Below are 19,926 nucleotides of genomic sequence, written 5' to 3'. Positions count from 1 at the left end.
GCTCGAGCGGGCATCAGTAACTTCTCCATTGTAAGACTTGTTGTTACTGTTTTTGGCATATCAAATACTCCATGGGTATCTTGCCAGGATCTGCCATGTGGGCAAGATACTCTTGGTAGCTTGCTGGTCTCTCTGAGAGGGACAGAGCAATCGAACCCAGGTCAGCCACATGCAAGGCAAACGCCCTACCTGCTGTGCTATCGCTCCATTCTCCTCTATGATAAACACATATATTTAATTTTTCAAAGATAATATCATGTCAGAACTTCAGAAAAATTCAGAAAAGATAATATTGGATATTTGAACTATACTTTTATTCATTCACCTACACGGTACACATTACTGGTGTGCCTGATTTACCAAAGAATTTTACCAAATAAAGTTATGCAGCCTTCAAGGCTACAAGAAAATTTGACAGAAGGTGCGCCTCATATAATTTTTATTAATAATAAATACAAAGAAAAAACTGAAAATGTCTTCTAAAGCAGAAGGATTATTTTTCCTCACCAAGGAGAAATTAGAGGTCCAGCTGCTCCATATCTTTATTAGGTATTTGATGTTGTTAGTGGATATTACCATTGTAACGGATGTGTAGCAGTATTTCATTGTTCTTAAAATTTCCATTTCCTTAATGACAGATGATAAGGGGGTGAGTGCAGTGAGGGTGTCAGATCTTTTCCTCACTTTTTTGAATTGGTTATTTGTTTCCTTACTGCTGAGTTTGAAGCATGATTTGTATATTTTGTGTTCCAGTCTTTTTTCTAATTAGCAGATCAAGAGAGAAAAATTCACAGGGAAAAGATCAGAGAATGAGTCTGTTTCAGAGGTCACTGTCACTGTCACTGTCACTGTCATCCCGTTGCCCATCAATTTGCTCAAGCGGGCACCAGTAACATCTCCATTGTGAGACTTGTTTGTTACTGTTTTGGGCATGCTGACTACGCTGAGGGTAGCCTGCCAGGCTCTGCCCTGCAGGCAAGACACTTTTGGTAGCTTGCCGGGCTCTCTGAGAGGGGCGGAGAAAGCCTGGCAATAGTTTCCTGGTTGGGGAGATACAGTATTGCAAAGATGGCTTTCCCAGGGAGGGACTATCTATTGCACTCAGGATGAACTGACCCCTGTCATTTCCCCAAATGTGGGAAACTGGACTGCCCAACTGTGGTAGTGGGGGACTGTATCTCTGCTTTCTCCTGGCTTATTTACATATTAAAGATAAAGTTAAAAAGAAAAGAGATAAACCTGACGAAGTCTTAATAGAGAAAAATAGCCATGATAAATCTGATTTTAAATGTCAGTTTATATGACCTGTATCTTTTATTTTAAATTACAAAGAAGGAAGCAGGGACCCAAATGCTTGCTTGGCAAGCATGAGACAGAGAATTTGATATCCTGTAAGCTCTATGAGCACCCAATGGTATGGTTGTAAGCACCATAACTGAAGTGTGTAAGACCTACATAAGCACTACTATTTATTTTTCATGCACCACAAACAAGTGTGTGATGCCTGGTGAGTTATCACCATCACAGGTGTGAACCCCACAACCAACTATAAGCAATCTCTAGTCATCCCAAAAATAACAACAAAAGGAGAGGAAAAGAAGAATAAAAATTCTAATAGATTAAAAAATGAAGCTGGTGTAATAAAAAGATTACACCTACTTTTGAAAAACTTCTAGTCATTGATTTTACTATCTGGTTATTTCTCAAATTTAAACTTATTTAGGGGCCATCATATCGGTATAGACATTTATGTGACTTATGTAATCTTACTAATTGGCATAACACAAACATCATCTAAATATACAAACCTTATTTGAAAGTCAATTACACAATGTGTAAACAAACTGGTTTTCAATCAAAATTTAATCAACTTATTCTTAAATATTAATATGAAAATCACTTTCTAATTTATGTATCTACTGATCAAGTAAACCTTAATATACCTTTTGGTTTCAAAATTATTTGTCTTCTTCCAGTAATAGGAAATATTTTGTAGACCAAAATAGTAAAAGTTAATTTATGGAATATGGTTTTACTATTTAAGCTTATTTCAACTTGAGAGATTGTATTTTTGACCAATCAGATATAAAGTTGTATAGATTTTCATTAAAATCTATGTTGCCTTTGAATTTTAGAAAAAGCAGTATGGAAAATTGTCATAGAAAATAAAGCGACTATACTAGGTAGTTGGATAATAAAGACTATGAGACCCTGAGCTAAATATCCTTAGGGGTTACAGACTTACTGATAAATATGGGACTTTAGAAAACCTGTCCCCTCCTCACACAAAGTTACTTTTCATCTCTCTTCTACTTTCCAATAAACTTTTCTACTTTACTCATTTCCAATTATCGTTGTTATAGAGGGAAATATATATATGTATATATATATATATATATATATATATATATATATTTATGGGCTGGAGCCATAGCGTACCAGGTAGGGCGTTCGCCTTGCACACGGCCAACCCAGGTTAGATTCTTCCGCCCCTCTCGGAGAGCCTGGCAAGCTACTGAGAGTATCTCCCCTGCACGGCAGAGCCTGGCAAGCTACCCATGGCATATTCGAAATGCAAAAAACAGTAACGAGTCTTACCATGGAGACATTACTGGTGCCTGCTCGAGCAAATCAATGTGCAACGGGATGACAGTGATACAGTGACAGTGATATATATATATATATATATATATATATATATATATATATCTGACTGTAAGGGCAATTAGAGGCCACCCTAAAAGCCTCCATCCCAAAAGCCTCCATCCCTCTTGGAGAGCCTGGAAAGCTACCAAGAGTATTCCACCCACAGGGCAGAGTCTGGCAAGCTATCCATGGGGTACTCGATATGCCAAAAACAGTAACAATGACGGTTCTCATTTCCCTGACCCTGAAAGAGCCCCCAGTATACCATCGGGCTATACTAGCACACTACAGGAATGGATGGAAACATTACTGGCGCCTGCTTGAGCAAATCGGTGAATAATGGAAAGGCAGTGACAGTGACTTTCTAAGAAAGAAAGAGAGAAAGAGAGAGAAATAAAGAAATAAAGAAGGAAGGAAGGAAGGAAGGAGAGAGGGAGGGAGAAAGAAAGAAAGAAAGAAAAAAGAAAGAAAGAAGGAAAGAAAGAAAGAAAGAAAGAAAGAAAGAAAGAAAGAAAGAAAGAAAGAAAGAAAGAAAGAAAGAAAGAAAGAAAAAAGAAAGAAAAAAGAAAGAAAGAAGGAAGGAAAGAAAGAAGGAAAGGAAAGAAAGAAAGAAAGAAAGAAAGAAAGAAAGAAAGGAAGGAAGGAAGGAAGGAAGGAAGGAAGGAAGGAAGGAAGGAAGGAAGGAAGGAAGGAAGATGAAAGAAAGAAAGAAAGAAAGAAAGAAAGAAAGAAAGAAAGAAAGAAAGAAAGAAAGAAAGGAAGGAAGAAAGAAAGAAAGAAGGAAAGAAAGAAAGAAAGAAAGAAAGAAAGAAAGAAAGAAAGAAAGAAAGAAAGAAAGAAAGAAAGAAAGAAAGAAGGAAAGAAAGAAGAAAAGGAAAGGAAAGAACAACCAGTCCCATTTGACTCATACCGTAGAACAGATATCTAAGGCCAATTTTACCATTCTCTTTATTAAGCCCAAATGTGTATTTACTCACATGTCCTAGCTACATAATGCAAAGCTAATGATGCATGAGATACAAGCATGTGTTTCTCATATATGCATAACTTTAGTGCCACCTAAATTATGCTACTCATACCTGATACCTTATGTACAATCCTGCCCCTTAGTTAACTCCTTCTAGGCCCCAATCCAGCCCACCACCAACTTTCCCCTGAGACATGTTCTTCCACTCTTCAGCTGTGTGCTATTGCTGTAATAATATTTTTGCAATTATCCTCACTTTGTTGTATTGAATTCTTTTCTCCAGACTAAGAAAAGAACCTCGACCCCAATGGAGATCAAGTTAACTTCCTTTCTTTCTTTTATAAATAGCAAAAATGTACTCCTATCTGAGACCAACAACTTCCCAAAATTTGGAGGCCATGCAGATCAAGTGGAACTCAGGTACCATTTTACTACTGCCTTAGCAGGGCTAGCAAGGATTTGTCCTACGCCATAAAGGATCTCACATAAGGTCTCTAAATATCCCCTTTTCCCTATTCTTCTGATCAATCTTGGAATTACATCTGCATCATTTGTTGAGTTTAAGTCCACTCTCCTCTTTCTGGAACTGAAAGAGTTAGATCTCACCTCAATCGAGGTTTGGAAGTTCTACTGATCTTAGGACAGCAGGAATTTAGTCTGATCACAAGCTCAAATGGATGTGGGTGTGGCCTGATGCCTTGATGTCCCTTTGTGCAATAGATTAGGTAATCCTCCCCCCAAAAGGAACTCACCCAGGACCTCCCTATGCCTGTGACCTCCTGTGATACTTATAAACTATATCAATCCATTGCAAAGTACTAACATACTATTATTTGGAAAATCTGAAGCTTTATATTTAAAATATTTAAGCATTTGTAACATTTTCCTAGACATGCATAATTTTGTTTTATATATAACTCCCTTTTGAGATAAGATAATCATCTAATTTATTATCAAAAAGATAGTTTGTGAAAAAGAGATGGCAATAATGATGACACTCATAATAATAATGAGACAATGGGCATAAACTAAGTTGTTCTAAGAAAAAACGTGCAAAGTGTTTTAAGTATAACCTTAGTATAAAATATCTGAGTCAAACATTGCTCAAATTATTCAAGTTTAAAAACTACCTGCCATAAACTGACAGAAATATAATAACTTGTTATTTATGATACTAAATCACTAAAATGAATAATTATAAAAGCACTCTTATATGACATTAATAAAGAGTGGAAAGTTTAAAAAAGTTAAGTTTTTAGTTTATAAGGAATTTAAAATGTAAATCTTCGAAAGGTTTTTTTTTCCCAAACATAGTCATAAAAACAAGTTTCCTAAATAGCTACTGTTAAATTTTATTGGCTTTTGTTAAAAACCGCATTTTAAAAATAGCTTTAAAGCAAAAATATCAAATTGTCACCTACTAATGGCTATGGCAGAACTTTAAAAAAATGCCAAAGTTGAGGGCTAAAACTTTTGTCTAAAACATTCAACATTTATATTTAATGAAATGGGAAGAATAAATAAGTTTCTTCTTAGCTCATTTTTTAAAATTAGTTTAATAAAATTTACCCTTGGTATTTTATTTATAAGCTGAAGTAAGTGAAAAATGCCACTTTCAAGAGATAAGGTGTGTGTGTGCGTGAAGGAATGAGAAAGAGCAATATCTAAAAGTTTTTTGCTTTAACTTTCTGTATTTAAAAATTATGTCAGCTTGATATTCATAAAGCATGGGAGGCATTTTCTCTTTTTACAAAAAATGAGACAAAGTAACATTGAATTTCACAATAGATGCACAATGGCTTGGGGATGATAACTGCACTGTAGCACTGTCGTGTTCATTGATTTGCTCAAGCAGGAATCAGTAACATCTCCATTATGAGACTTGTTGTTACTGAGTTTTGAATATCAAATATTCCATGAGTAGCTTGCCTGGTTCTGCCATATGGGTGGGATACTCTCGGTAGCTTGCCGGGCTCTCCAAAAGGGACAGAGGAATCAAACCCGGGTTGGTCTCGTGCAAGGCAAGGGCCCTACCAGCTGTGCTATTGCTCCAGTCTGGGGCTGATAACATGAGGAAGATAGTAATATTTTACAGTATCAAGGGCTAGAAAGAAAATATAATGGGCAGGTGCTTGCATGCAGCCAATCTGGTTCAATTCCCAGCACCACACTTCTGAGTTTCCCTAGGAGTGATCCCTGAGCACAACTGAGTGGGGTCCAGAAACCAAAACCAACCAACCAAACAAACCAGGATCAAAAAATTATAACTCTGGGGGGGAGGGGGATTTGTCAGACAGAAGTGACTTAATAGGGGAGCACAACTCTTTTTTCTTGGGGATTGCACCTGGAACTGCTTGAGAGGTACTCCTATCCAGGTGCTCAGGAGTTACTCCTATCGGTGCTTGGGGGACCATATGTTGCCAAAGATAGTACCCAGGCCTCCTGCATATCAACTACATGCTCCAACCCATTGAGTTATATCTGCTGTCCAGAGACCTGTCTTTACAGGGGTACAACTGTGAAATGCCTTCTTATCTATTGCTATAAAACGTATCACCCCTGTGGTAAGCTTCTTCTGAAGATCAGTTCTGTTTCTGTTTTTTAGGCAACCTTGGTGCAGTTTTTTAGACTACTCATTCTCCTGATTAATATTCAAACTTATTTTACTTGTACTATGTATACATTGATAAACCAAATACGTATTTTACATACTTTAGTCATGAATTTTACTTTCCAGAGTTTTCAAAATTGTCATGTTTCTAAAAACAAAAAGTTATGACTATGGCACTCATTTAATTTGCAAGGTATTGTTGCATCTCTGACCCCCACGGGCAGAGTTATCCAGAGAAGCAAACACAAAATCGTCTTTGATGGAAGAAAACTGAGTCAATATATTGGGAACCCAAATTGTATCCCAATTGGTCATTACAGAAGTTTTCTTCATGTTCTCTGCTTTTTATGCCATTAGGTTACTCCACTGTATTTAAATGCTGCCTCCTGTTAAAAGCTTGTCACAATTAATTCAAAATCTCCTTGTCAAATGATTTATTTTGTAACTCAATTAATAAAAAATGCTTCAAATAATTTAATTGTGTACTTAAACAATACATTTAGAAATATTGATCTGCTGTCCTGTCATGGTGCATTGCAAAGAGAAGCAATTTTCTGCTGACTCCAGCGTGCAGCTAGCAGAAGACACTTATTGAAACTCCAGGGGCTTTAAAACAACCCGTCTAGGATTTTCGGTTGGCACAAGAGGATGAGGGCTGCCTGGGAGGTGGTGAGTTTAGGATTCCCCAACACCTACAATCAGGAAGACTACTTCAAGACAAGCAGGCAAGCTTCAAGTTTCCCAGCCACTGATCTCACTCTCCAAGGGCATTTTGGTTCCTCACCAAAATGTGCACCCCCACGCCCCTCCTTACACACACGCACACACAAATGTGCTGCGATGGAAACAAATGCAGCTGCTTCTTGCACCCCTGGGTCTGAAGAGCCCAGAGCTAAAAGCCATGGACACTTTCCCTCCAGGTCAGAACCAGCAGCCTGAGCGTCAACTCCCTGCACAGGGCACCCTGCACCTTCCTTCTTCTCAGTGTGGGCTGCTCCACCGAGAGCCTAGCGGGCAGAAGGAACTGAAAAGGCAGTGCCAGCACTCAGAGGGCCTGAGGCGAGGGGCAGGGTGCGGGGCTGGATGCCTGGATGTTCCCGGCCACAGTCATTTTCAGGACCCCAACCTGCCTGCAGTCCCGACTCCAGGCCACTGTCCAGGAAAAGGCCAAATTAGCTTCTCCAGGCCAAGCTAACTTGCTCTCAGGGCACCTCATGACCCCGAAGCTGTGCTGTTTTGGTAGGTCTTTGCCCTGCTTCTTCTTTGGGTTTTCTTTAGATTCGTTATGGGGGTTCCACTGTCCACTGTCCACGACCTCGGGGCCCTTGCTTGTATGAGACACCTGGTCCGGGGGGCCTACCCGCATTGGTGGGACTAGGCGCGCCAGGAACTTGGAGTAGGGGAGACCCTTACCTTTGGCTCTGCTCCAGCTGGTGGAGGGCTTTGGGGTCTCATATGGATGGATTAATCCAAGTGGACGAATTAATTTGTAGTCTCCGGTTTGGCTTGACCAGAGTGTAAAGGCAATGCCGTGTTTTGTTGGTTTGGGGGTGACCTAGGTGGTGCTCAGGGACCACTTCTGGCTCAGGGAACCATCTGGGATGTTGTGGATTGAACCCGAGTCAGCTCTGTGCAAGGCAAGTGCGCTAGCTGCTGTCGTAACTCTCTGGCACCTAAATAAAGAGATATTTTGAGGCAGTTTGAACTATAGGGCTTTGGAGAAGAGATCCTGGGAGTTGATAACTGGCGCTTTGGAAAACTAGCCAAAGTTAAGGACCTTGCTCTTTAGTGGCAATTATTTTTATTTCGCCTTGTTGATTATACCACACTACACTAGATAAGAGAAATCATCTGTGTTGTTGCTTAGTTACAGTGGATTTCCATTTCAGTAATTCTTTACCCAGTAGAAAAGGAAATGACTTTTGTGGGGTACTTTTTTTTTCTCATTAAAACAAAGGTACTGTCAGTGTCTCTTTTTTAATTCAACTCTGATTATTCCTTTTCCCACCTTTATTTAAAAACAATTTTTTTCTTTTTCTCCAGTTAACTGCCTTTCCTCATTCTAAAGTTAGCTTTTCTAAACTTGAATATCTTATGCCAAAATGCTTTCTGGCAATCTGCCAATGTTTCTAGCACTGATATGTGTCAGCTTTTAGGATTTTTCAGTTCGTTGGTTTGTTTCTTTTTGAATTCATCTTTCCTCCCCCTTCCAATAGATCTTGATTATAAATCGCAGCTTGGTTATTACTATGGAAGCCATATTCCCTATTTATCAGATAAATTAGAGAATTCCTTCAACCCCAGAACCAGAAAGATCAAGGTATAGTCACAGGAGTCTGATTATCACCTAAACTTGGGGGCAAACAAATTGAGCAGAAAGAAGTTTGCTGGTTCCATTACATGTTATGCTGTGTACTCAGTGAACCAAGAAGATGATTTTAAATGTATTCAACTAGGCTTTTTATTATTTGTAAAAGCTTCCATTTAAAACCTTGATTGACGTTTCTTTAATTCACCCAGAAGCCTGAACATGAAAATTTGCAGCCACAGCAGTGGCCACAGAAACAGGGAGAGCTCAGCAATTCCCAGATTGTTTGGGTGATAAAGTGGAAGAATGCCACATGTGGTGCATCACTGCGAGCATCCCAGGACCCTTGGATTTCCTTAGCAACTTCATGTCATTTATCAACATAGCTAAATTTGGTGCTGCTAATAGGAAGGGCTAACATGCATAGTATCCAGGTTGTTTGCTATTGATTTAGGGGATCTAAACTAGTTGTTTTATAGTCTACTGCTGAAGAACATATTATTTTTTTCATGAAACATGAAACACTTCTGGCTCAGGGAACCATCTGGGATGTTGTGGATTGAACCCGAGTCAGCTCTGTGTAAGGCAAATGCGCTAGCTGCTGTCGTAAATCTCTGGCACCTAAATAAAGAGATATTTTGAGGCAGTTTGAACTATAGGGCTTTGGAGAAGAGATCCTGGGAGTTGATAAAATATAAGAAATTGCATTTCTTATATTTGAAGATCCTTTTTTTCTTGCTAGACATGTAAAAAGATATTAGACTTAGTATTAGGAGACTTGAGTTCTTATCATGTGTTGGTTCATTAAAAATAATCATCTTGGGGGCTGGAGCGATAGCACAGTGGGTAAGGTGCTTGGCTTTCACGCGACTGACCGGGTTCGAATCCCAGCATCCCATCTGGTCCTCTGAGCATGATCTGGGGTAATTCCTGAGTACATGAGCCAGTAGTGAACCCTGTGCATCGCCGGGTGTGACCCCCCCCCAAAAAAGCAAAAAAAACCTCATTTTGTCTGATATTAATTGATATTGTTTAAGGTATGAAAGTCCACCCTAGCTAATATAGGAAAAAATACTCTTGGGAGGCATAGAGAGATATAAGGATAGCTTACTTAAAGGAAATCTAGAATCCAAATATGCATCAGGATAGTTTTTGGAATTCTTGTAGTAACAGCAAGTGGTCTTACCCAGTGGTGCTGCTAATTAAACTCCCTTTCCCCACCAAATTCTAGAAAGGCTTTATGTTCAACTAAATTTAAGGATATGGAAGGAAACTGATCATCTTGACTTGTCTCAGTGTGTTGTATTTAATGGGAAAGGACCATTTGTCTAGATGCAAAATTCTAGAGTTTTTTAAATGTACTAACTAGCAATAACTTAGTTATTAAACCTAAAGCGATATTAATAGAAGAATAGTATGTTGGCAAAATAATAAAATCTGAAAGGATGTGATAAAAATAACGACTTACTCATCTATGCTTCTGAAGATATGCCATATGCTATAGTAAATTTTGTTTAAAATTAGAGGCAATATAAAAAAGAATTCTTTATCTTTTTTAAATTGGCATCTCTTTTTAACCTATCCCTTTTTTTCACCCAGGTCCTTATTCTGTCCTTATTAGGCCTCTGTATTTTTCTGCTGCATAAGTGTCTTCCACAACTGTCAAAATTATTTTTGTAGGCTACAATTTTTATCCTGGACACTTTAAGTAGCTTCAGTTTTGTTTGTAAGATATTTAATACCTGTGCTTACCACTTTGATGGGCAGAATAAGATTCTTGTATTACTTGATGATTATAGTATTTTATATATAGCTTATTTAAAGCTCTCTACTCATGGTAATATTGAATCTATCCATAAAACATGTTTACATTCCTGTAAACCAGAGTTCTAGTATTCTTTATATATAAATACATATGTATTTGTAGATTCATTGATTATTTGAAGATCTTCATTTGAAATAATATACAAGCAAATATTCTCAAGTACACTTAATCAAAACTGTATTGCTACTTCTGTTTCCTAAAGACAATTTTTATTTATCAAAAAAAAATTCATATAGGTCTTGGGAGATGAAGCACTTACTTTTCATGCCAGAGACTAAGTTTGATTTATTGTACCGCATCTCAAATCCCCAGAGCTCCAGTGGGGGTGGTCCCCCCAAAAAAAACAAAATGTATGTAGTTATCTTTTACAGAGCTTTATAAGAGAGCAAAAATTTATAAACATAGTACAGCCTATAGAGTTCAGGAAGGGCACTTGCCTTGTATGTTGCCAAAACTTGTTTTGATCTCTGGCACCTTATAAGGTCCTGGAAGCCCAGAAACAGATGTAGACCATGAGCAGTGCTGGGTGTGCCCCCCAAACAAAACAGTAAAATAGAAACTATCCGTTAGGGGCTAGAACTATAGTACAGCTGGTAGGACATTTGCCTTGCACGTGGCCAACCCGGGTTCGATTCCCAGCATCCCATATGGTCCCCTGAGCACCGCCAGGAGTAATTCCTGAGTGCATGAGCCAGGAGTAACCCCGGTGCAACACTGGGTGTGACCCAAAAAGCAAAAAAAAAAACCATTAAACTTTTTGGAAAACTTTCGCCTCCCTTAAGCGAAGGGAAATAAGTAAGTAAGACTTGCTGTTACTCCACTACTGCATGTGAGGGCATGTCGCTTACTTTCTGATAGCAGTTCTTATTTGACCACTTGTGGAATTATTGTTAAGAAAGTTGTGAATAAAAGATGGGAAAATGAAAGGCAAGATGAATCTTTGATGATTTGGTTGAGTCAGTAAGATCAAATAACCTATAAATTGATTGTGAAGTCTGCTAAACCTCTATTCTTTCTTGCTAGATGACCCTGAAATCTCATTTACTGAAGAAAGTCAAACTCTTGATTTTCTGCTTTCCAAATAACCTTCTCCTATAATCTTACTAAATTTATTAAATGCACACCTGCCCACCCAGTTCATTTCTTGCCACCTATTCTAACCCATTAGCAAATCATTTCCTTCCAACTAGATCTGGAATCTCTGTACATCTCATTATTTCCATTTCCATCACTCTAATCTAAACTAGAATAATTTTTCTCTTGTTTTATAAGCAAATAGTTCTCTACTTCCTCTATTGCCATCATCTCCTCTATTTAGTAAACTATGATTTTCTGTAAATGTGAGTCAAACCATAGCAGAGTTATGTCATAAAATTTCACTATAAATAAATCCTTACACTAACCTAAGATGTTTTTCATGATGCATGTTCTAACTGTTCGTCAAACATGTCAAGTTCAGTATCTCTAATTTTATTTTTTAATCTACTACTAAAATTCCTCTTTTAATTGCATACATGACGCATTTTCCCAAGTCTTTAATATTTCTCTTTAAATACAGAACATTTTTAATGAATTCCTCTGTGAATCCCTTATCTAAAAGAGAAATTATAGGCTTGACAGATGGTAAAGGAGGTAAGGTATTTGCCTTGCTGGGGTGGCTGCTACCCTAGTAACAGCCCTTGTAAAAAATTCCTAGTAACCCCTCTACTGCCAGTGGGTCACTCAAGCACAGAGCTAGAAATAGCCCATGTGTCTCTCTCTGAACTAATATTCATTGTAGTATGACATTTGCACATGCACATATAATTACTTGTTTATTACCTCTTTCCTCATGAAAGTTTATTTTCCTGACAGCAAGGATGGATTTCCTTTGACTTTTTTCATTTATCAATGATAATTCCCCAATATCTGAACCAATGAGTTTATTGAATTAATGGATCATTGTATGTCTTTTTTTCTTCTATTGCAAGACTTAAATCCTTTCATTGTGGAGGGAGGACCATGCTTAGCTATGCTCTGGATTTACTCTTGTCTCTGAGCTTAGGGATTACTTCTGACAGTGCTCAGGGGAGCATATGTGGTATAATGATTAGAACTTGAGCTAGCTGTCTACAAGGCAAGTGCCTAAACTGTACTGTCTTTCTAGTCCCAGAATCCTTCTATTTATCATAGCTTCAGTACACAGAGAATGTGTTCAATAAATATGTGTTGCATAAATGAAATAGTATTGGATAAGAGCTCTAAAGTTTGTAACACCAGTAACTAGATATTAGATATATTATTTAGTCTGCCTTTGCTATGCTTTGGTACTTTCATCTATAAAAATGAAAGTGCTGGACTTCATAATTAAGTCGTTTCCAAGTATAAAATATTCTATAATTTTATCTGCTCATATTTGAGTGGAGGCATGCACACACTTTCATCTAATGGAAATAAAGATATACTTCTTAAAAATTTCCTTTGCAAATATATTTTGGTTAATATAGCTGCCATCAATTTGGCTTATAAAATAGTGTTTTCAATGATCTTTTAGCATGATAGATTAACTTTTATGTTCCTAAAGCCATTTCCTCTGAATGCTGCTGAATTCACACTTCACTAATGGCAAGGATACGATTAGAACTAATTTCATAGCGATTCTTTGACATTTTCAAACATAGAAATGCTTTTCTGAATAAAAGTCAGAGCATATCATAAATTGTAAAAGTTACTATTAAAGTTCAGTCTAATATTGGATAGTAGTTATGAAACAAAATGTGCCTGAAAGGCAAAACTCCTGTTAAAACGAGTTTTCCTTAAATTTCCCTGTTCCTCTAGTTCTTTTACGTTAACCTCCCATATGATCTTCACATTTTGATCCACCTGAACTCTGTATGTAGACTTTTATCTGTATCACCAGCCTCTTTGTCAATTCCTCAGCTACATCTTTGATTGTATTTAAAATTAGAGAAGCTGTTACTGTCTTAAGAAAGAGCACTGACCTATCAGTCTGCTGAGTCTGAAATTAAGACAAAAACTTAAACCTGTGGCCAGGGTGAACAGGAAAGAGATGGTTTGACTCTCAGTGACATAGGATCTACCTGTTTATCCGTATTGCTTAGATAATAGATCTGAAAGGTAACAAGGGAATGTACAGAAGTACAGGATCTTGACAGGGCATGCATGACTCAATTTTAAATCTTACTTAAATGATGGACTTGGTGCTGCTGGAAAACTTGCTGTGGATAGTCTTCATTCAGAAATAAAGTGATGATCCTGTTCTACAGTTGGAACCAATTAGTGAAATAAGCCAGAAAAATAAATGGCAGGGACAATGGGAAAGAATTAAAAATGTCTCTGTTTTTAAGAAAAGCAATTAGTTAGGGAAATCAAGGAAGGAACAGTAAGATATAGAAGAGAAAAGGCAGATGAACTACGTCTTCAAAGCGAAGGAAGGAAGTGATTTCACAAAAGGAAGAGGTTTAATGTAGAGGATATTTTGGACCCTGGCATAGCTCAGTGTTAGGGCAGCTGACTTGCAAATGTGAGGCTGCAAGTTCATTCAGAGGCACTGTCCCACACATGCTGAGTTCTATCCTGGAGGTACATCTGTTAGTTCCTTGGATGATCACTGGTGCATTGCAAACAAGTATGTAGAAACACCACAACTAAGTGTGGAAGCCCTGATCATTACAGTAGCAGCAACAATAGGAAGGGAGGAAAATATGAGCAAATAAAATTATGTAAAAAAAAACAATACCACTAATAATATATGAAATTTTCATCCATCCATGGAGATTATATTTGTAATACATGATATTAGTCACCAAAAGGGCTGGAGCAATAGCACTGCGGGTAGGGCATTTGCATTGCACACGGCCAACCGGGGTTTGATTCCTCCATCCCTCTCAGAGAGCCTGGCAAGCTACCGAGAGTATCCCGCTCTCACAGCAGAGCCTGTAAGCTACTGAGGGCAAATTCATATGCAAAAAACAGTAACAACAAGTCTCACAATGGAGATGTTACTGGTGCCCACTTGAGTAAATCGGTGAACAGTGGGAGGACAGTGCTATAGTCATCAAAAAATCCAGTGCAATACCCATAGCTACCATATTTAAAATAAAAATTCAACACAAGGGGAGAAAGAGAGTTAAGGTTCTTACTTGCATGTGACTGACTCCAGTTCTCCAGCCTGCATATGGCCATTTGAGCACTACCAGAAGTCATTCCTGAACACAGAACCAGGCGGAGTAACCTTTGAGCACTTATTGGTGTCGTCTCCAAAACAAATTTAATGCAAGTTGTTTTTAATTCCCAAATAAAAAATCAATCCTTCCTTCCTTCCTTCCTTCCTTCCTTCCTTCCTTCCTTCCTTCCTTCCTTCCTTCCTTCCTTCCTTCCTTCCTTCCTTCCTTCCTTCCTTTCTTCCTTCCTTCCTTCCTTCCTTCCTTCTTCCTGCTTCTTTTCCTTCCTTCCATCCCTTCCTTACTAAACTGTGGTTGAATTTCATATGGGCTCCATGTTGAATGTAAAATGCAGAGTTTTCAACATTGAACAAGAATTTTCAACATTGATTAATCAATGAGCAACTAACTCATATTATGAGGTTGCCACTGAGAAAGTAGGTGACTCATGTATCCCATGTGATACCTGATTTGGAGCAGAAATTTGTTGACTAAAGTGGCCCTTAATATACTTGATATTCAATAATTTTCTTTCCATTTCTTTGGCTAGGTGTGCAGAACTGAAATTTTAGAAACCTGCTTTATGATAAGATTATTTTATTAAGATGCAGAGGTCAAGTAGAATAGAGATGGGGGGATGTCACTTTAGTACCTATTTAGTGAGATGAAAGTGGTCTCTGAGTGAACTTTCTAGATGCTATTGAGGAATAGAAGCCATATTTCATAGTCAGTTGAAGATTCTGGATCTATCACATAGAAAGGCAGTTACTGATGGGGATTATGAAAACAATTATTTCTCAAATCTTGTTATGGGTAAGAAATTCCTGAAGGGCTCAGTATATGTGTAGATACTTGTCAACATTTCAGAACTATTTTATTCAATAATATTAAGGTGAAAAGTAAAAAAAGAAATTTGACAAATGGCAATTTTGGTGCTGGTGTCCTTAAGTTATAGCTGAAATGCTCAGGTCCTAGAGTGATGAGGAAGAGCTAATACAGAGAAAATTCAATGAATTAGCTTTGGCAAGGAAAGAAGGGAGTTTTTATCCTGGGTTCTCTAAGAAAAGATAAAAATTAATATCACAAAAGACTTTAATTGAGGCGGAAAGCTTTTTAAAATTTGACTTTTTTATTGACTTGATTGGTTTACAACAAAGGCTCCAAAATTTATTTGGCATACTGCGTCCTTTTCAGGAAAAAAAAAAGTTAAATGAGATTTTTAAAGTCTTAGAATCACCCTCTTGGAAATATATCTTCTTTAAGAAAAAATAAACATAAAGGGCCCCCTCTCTCAGTTGCTCCCGAGGCAATTATTACACTGTTGGATAGTTCCCCAAAAGTCAGATACACGGGGCAACACTGGTTTACAATGTTATGGAATATCAGAGGTTTTGCTTCACATCTCTCTAGGTTTATATTAATCATGACTTTTACTCTTAAAATTCCAGTCAATCCTTCCACCAAAATATCCCATCTACTTTGACTATGGTAATAAAGATAATTTTTATTTGAGTGTAAAAATTAGCTTTGTTTTGAAAGAAGGGAGTTTTATTCTATTTTTTTATTAGTGAATCACGTGAAGTACAGTTACATGCTTGCACATTTTTGTGCTTGCGTTTCAGTCATAAATGATCATGTACCCATTCCTCCACCATTGTCCATTATCCACCACCAATGATCCCAGGAGCCCTCCCACCACCCCCACCCCATAACCCCTGCTGCACCCCATCTCTGTGGTAGGGTATTCCCTTTTGTTCTCTATCTCCTTTTTGAAATAGAGGTTTGATATAAAGGTTTTTTATATAGAGGTTTGATATTGAGGTTTGCAATAGCGGTTTTGAGTGGCCATCATGTTTGGTCTATAGTCTACTTTAGACTCATATCTCCCAACCCAAGAGGGTCCTCCTGACACCTTTACTTGGTGTTCCCTTCTTTATCTAAGCTGCCTTTTCCCCCAGCATGTGAGGCCATCTTCCAAGACAAGGGCAAGCCTCCTGGACCTTATCTCTGTTATTCTTGGGTGTTAGTCTTCTATAGTGTTACTTTATATTCCACAGATGAGTGCAATCTTTCTATGTCTGTCCCTCTGAAAGAAGAGTTTTAATTTGCAAGGTACATGAGAAAAGAGAGAGGAAGAAGTGAGTGATAAGGAGAAGCTTGAAAAGCATGGTACGATCTTGAAGTAGCTCTTGTAGATGAATGAATATGCCAAGACTGTATCTCTTTGGGATGCCACGAGTTACTCTTCAATGATGACCTAGAACATCATGAACTTGATGTCTTTTCAACTATATACAGTCCTATGCTTCTTTTGAGAAGTGGCTTACACTTTTCCACATGACATACTGCTATCTATAATAGATTTTTGAGCAGATATTTTCTATAGGGAGAGTGGGTCTTTTCAAAGAGTGTGTTTTAACTCTTTTTTAAAATATTTTCCAACTACAGTTCTCCTTGATAACCTTTCTGACACTAAGACTTATTTTTGTAGGGAATGAAGAGTAAATTAAAGGCATAATTACAATTTAGGCGGTATTAATTTTTGGAAAATTGGACCTTCAAAATTCTGTGACTCTGTCCTATTCCAGGAAGCAAAATCAGTAATTTGGAGGACAAAGGCAAAGATTTACTCTACTTTCTATCTCTTTTATTCTTCCTACACAACTTTTGTTTGTTTGTTTTTAATTATATGAATTTCCCCCTTCTTACACTTATTTTTTAATTTGGCATTTGCTCTTTTGGATGTTACCCAGGACTTTTGGGAAATGAGTTTTATAGCATACAAGGAATCTCATTTTTGAAGGGTAGTAGGAGAAAGAAATTTGTAGTTGTCTGTACAGCCATGAGACCTGGGAACACTGAGACCATTATGCAATCTAGTGCTGGTGGGATGGCTCAAAGATATCCATGCAATGGATAAGCTGTGAGATTCCATCCACAAGGACCACAGACTGATGATTATTTGACGAAGTTTATTTGATGAGAACAATGGTTATATACGGGTGAAAAGGAATGCACTATGTAAGGAGCACAAGATAGGAAGAAGAAAACGAATGCTATGGTTTCTCATGCTATATTGTATGGTGTGTTAGAGGTGTCATGGGGTCTCTATGAGCTAGTGCAGAGGCAGGGCAATAAGTTTTACAGATACCACAGGTGTTGGCTTCCCCTGACTCAAGCCCCAGCCACCAGCAGTGGCAAGGCCATCAAGTCATGCTAATCAGCTGGGATGCCAGTTCCACTGGCAACAGATTGTCCCCCCTCAAGGCATGATCTCAGAGGCATTCCTGCCTAGATAGTCAGGGAGCTGTGCCAGGAAGAACTCCAACAGAAGTTGTTATCCATTCTATTTTTGGCCAAGTTTTTAATATGTGGCTGTCGTATACATGATGCCAAAGAATGAACTGAAATGTACAAACACTAAGTAATTTATTGAATGTTTATTTTGTGTCAGTTTATCACTGTCAAAAGAGAGTAACCCCATTTGTGGAGTATAGAATAACATCAAATGAGTGTGACACCCAAGGACAGCAGACACAAGGGCCAGAAGGATTGCCCCATAACTGGAAGCCTGCTTCATGAGCGGAAGGGAGAAGGCAGATGGAATAGAGAAGGGATCACTAAGAAAATGATGGCTGGAGGAACCAGTCTGGATGGGAGATGCGTGCCGAAAGCAGATAATGGACCAAATATGATGACCTCTTAGTGTCTGTGTTGCAAGCCATAATGCCCCCAAATAGAGAGAGAGTATGGGGAATATTCTCTGCCATGGAGGCAGGGGGAGGGTTGGTAAGGGGGTGCTATACCCGGGATATTGGTGGTGGGAAATGTGCCCTGGTAGAGGGATGAGTGTTTGATCACTGTGTGATTGTAACCCACACTGAAAGCTTGTAACTATTTCACAGTGATTCAATAATTTTTTTTTAAAAAAAGAGAGAGTAACCCCTGAACATTGCTGGGTGTGACCCAAAAAGCAAAAAAAAAAAAAAAAAAAAAAAAAAAAAAAAAAGTACCCAGAAAGGTGCTCTTAGGCCTAGAAGATGCGATGGTAAATTTTATATTTTAAAGAGACTAGGCTATGATATCTTTAAAAACAAAAAACAAAAAAACAATAAAAAACAACTCACAAATACCAGGGACTGGAGTGATAGTAGAGCAGTTAAGATTCTTGCCTTGCTGGTGGACAACCCTGTATGGGCCACCAACCCCTGCCAAGAGTGATTTTTGAAAGCAGTCCACTAGTGAGTCCTGAACACTGCAGGATGTGGCCTCAAACCCAAACACCAAAACCCAAAACTTAACAATCCACAAATCAAATAAGAGTCTAGGAGTTATTTTAAAAGAAACAATTGGAAAATTTGTAAGGCTCAATAGTCTCCACGATGTGAAGAGGCCTTATCTAACCAGCAGAAAGCCTAAAGAGAAAACTATTTGATGTCTTCTGGGGAAAAGGGAATTCTGCTTCTAGATTGCCTTTGAACTCAAGATTGCAGTATCAACTTTTGGTAGAATTTCTAGTCTGACAGTCTGTTTTTTGAACTCCAGATTTTCTAGCTCCCATATTGCTTAAAAATCTGTCTACTTGCCTTTTTTTTCCTGTTTTGTATTTTGTCATGTAGCATAGATTTTTATTAAAATTTTAATACAAAGGCGGGATTCCCAGGGATTAGGAACCCTTGTTTTAGGTTTTGAGATCAAAATGAATCATTTTTAATTAAAATGTAGTGAGACTTTATATTTAGGAGGTTTCAATGGATTTTACTTTGGTCATAATTAGGGAAAAAAGACGATATTTGGTAAAAAGATAAAAATATGATTACATCCTAAGGTTTCTGAAAATGCTGGAGACCAAATCAAAATGCATCTTGTGATGTGGGTTTGAAGGACTCTGAAACTGAAAAATGCATGTATATCTTAAGGCAGGTTGTCAGCTAGTAAAGGGTAGACAGTGAGAAAGTTAAGGGGAAGAGCAGGAAAGTCCACATGGCTTTTGGATTGAGACAATGATTTTACCAATTTAATCCAGGAAAGCCAATTTATCATCATCATCATCATCATCATCATCATCATCATCATCATCATCATCCTGTTGATCATCGAATTTCTCGAGCGGTCTCAATAACGTCTCCATTCGTCCTAGCCCTGAGACTTTAGAAGCCTCTCTTTACTCGTTCTTCCCAATGGTGCCCCATTGGAGGCTCTTTCAGGGTCAGGAGAATGAGACCCAGCATTGTTACTGGTTTTGACACATGAATGAATACACCATGGGGAGTTTTTGAGGTTCTCCTATGTGGGCAGGAAACTCTCGGTAGCTTGCCAGGTTCTCCCAGAGGGAGAAGTAGGCTATAAGATGTCGCTTCCGTGAGCTTGGTTTTAAGTCCGTGGATGTCAGCCATTGGTGGGATT

At 38.1% G+C, this 19,926-nt stretch overlaps 1 non-coding gene across 1 annotated transcript; it reads left to right on the top strand.

Annotated features, from left to right (window-relative positions):
- Positions 1-1,032: 1,032 nt before the first annotated feature.
- Positions 1,033-1,193, top strand: LOC129403706 (U1 spliceosomal RNA). The gene has a single exon (XR_008629403.1). It is a non-coding gene; the product is annotated as a U1 spliceosomal RNA (small nuclear RNA).
- The last annotated feature ends 18,733 nt before the right edge of the window (positions 1,194-19,926 follow it).

The sequence above is a fragment of the Sorex araneus genome, chromosome 3 (genome assembly GCF_027595985.1).
Source record: "Sorex araneus isolate mSorAra2 chromosome 3, mSorAra2.pri, whole genome shotgun sequence".
Taxonomy (NCBI): Eukaryota; Metazoa; Chordata; class Mammalia; order Eulipotyphla; family Soricidae; genus Sorex; species Sorex araneus.
The sequence above is the reverse complement of the archived record's forward strand: the minus strand, read 5'-3'. Positions and strand labels throughout refer to the sequence as shown.